Consider the following 1,697-nt stretch of genomic DNA (forward strand, 5'->3'; position numbering starts at 1 on the left):
GTGTGCCACGACGACGCTATGAATGTGCGCAACGTGAGTGATGTTGTGTGAAAAATGTAAAGTGACTCGTGCGAAGGGCCCTGGAGATCGTGATCTCGCTGGTGGTTCAATGAGAATGTCACGGCTCCCGAGACCGATTAGGAAATAGCAAACAGACGAGTCCGGGTATCGGCGAATACGCTGAGCAAAATGAGATTATGAGTCATTGGACTGGTAAACTCCATTGTGCTGATGGGGTAAAAAAACCAAGCAAAAAGGTTCCCACACAATATTTCCGGGCTCGTCCGGGAATTGAACCCGGGACCTCTCGCACCCGAAGCGAGAATCATACCCCTAGACCAACGAGCCGGGTTAAAAAACGGTTCGTTATTTACCAATAGCAAGTCGACCGGCGAACGTAGCACAAAGCGAAGGCCATGTGAATCGATTTTCGAACAGGATGGCAAATGGATGGCGAAAAGAAATTTAGTTCAAGAACACGAAAGATTTGAGGAAATACGAGGATGAAAAATTTGCTTTAATCAACCAAAAATCGATCAAAAACATTATAAAGGATGTGTAAAAGATAATTCTGCTGTATTTAGGGATGATCGGTACAAGAGACAAATTTTAGGCAAACATACGTGGTGTGTTCAAAAATTTTGCAAGTTTTGAATTTTCGTGGGCTACGTATATTCGATTGTTTTGTGGCGTTAGGTTGCTACACATGTCAGTGACTTATGCTATAAAGTTTGGCCATTTTCAGCAATCACTCAGCACATCAATTTTTGACAGCTGTTTTGCGTGGACAAGATTTGGCCCATCGTTGATTTTTGTGTACTCCAAAAGTAATTGACAATTGAGTAATTGGAAAGGTGGCTAACCTTTGATCCTAACTAGGTGAAGCTCGGGACGACTTCAAACTTTTCGTCACCTATTAGTACGTCACCTACGGCCGATGTTGTTGGTGGGGCTGCTGACGGTAGCGCCATCATGAACTTGGTCTTACTTTCATTTATCTGCAGGCCGAGGTTCTCCGCAGCTTGCTCAACCCCTATGTAGACTTGAGCTAAGTTGGAGAGCCGTCGACCTATAATGTCTATGGCCAGGATCTGTCCCTGAGGTCTCCACTCCCCAGTCCCGGATGGCTTGCTCCAGCACGATGTTAAAAAGGATGTAAGCTAAGTCGTCCGCTTGGCGCAATCCCTTGGTGGTAGCAACGGAATTGGATAGCTTTCCATCCACCTTCACCTGGCTTGTGACGTTGGTCATGGTCATTCTAACAAGTGTGGTAAGTTTGGCCGGTATTCCGAAACTAGTCATGGTCCATACAATTTTACTCTGGCTATGCTATCATAAGTGGCCAACAAATCGATGGACAGATGATATGTGTTCTGCCTGTACTCAGTATTCTTCTCCAAGATCTTCTCCAAGATCAGTGGTAGTTGCCAACAATCTCATCAGCGTGTGGGACTAGTGGTTTCTGCAGAACGAGGGCGAAGATCTTATAGGCGATATTGAGCACCGTATTTAATTGAGCACTTAATTTAACAGGATAAGGACTGTAGAAAAGGCCATATAACAAAACGATGATGTTTGGCTACACTGTCTGGGCGAATGGTATGCATTGCGGATACTAAACTTGTTTTCGCCGAAGCAAAAATTTAGCTTGTTCTAAATATGTTTGGCTAAAATATTTCTCTTGTATCCAATCTTAG

General features: G+C 44.2%; 1 non-coding gene across 1 annotated transcript; it reads right to left on the reverse strand.

The window, feature by feature from the left end:
• Positions 1–276: 276 nt before the first annotated feature.
• Positions 277–348, reverse strand: Trnap-cgg (transfer RNA proline (anticodon CGG)). Its single transcript has one exon. It is a non-coding gene; the product is annotated as a tRNA-Pro (tRNA).
• Positions 349–1,697: the final 1,349 nt, after the last annotated feature.

Source organism: Anopheles cruzii, unplaced genomic scaffold (assembly GCF_943734635.1).
Source record: "Anopheles cruzii unplaced genomic scaffold, idAnoCruzAS_RS32_06 scaffold00791_ctg1, whole genome shotgun sequence".
NCBI lineage: Eukaryota > Metazoa > Arthropoda > Insecta > Diptera > Culicidae > Anopheles > Anopheles cruzii.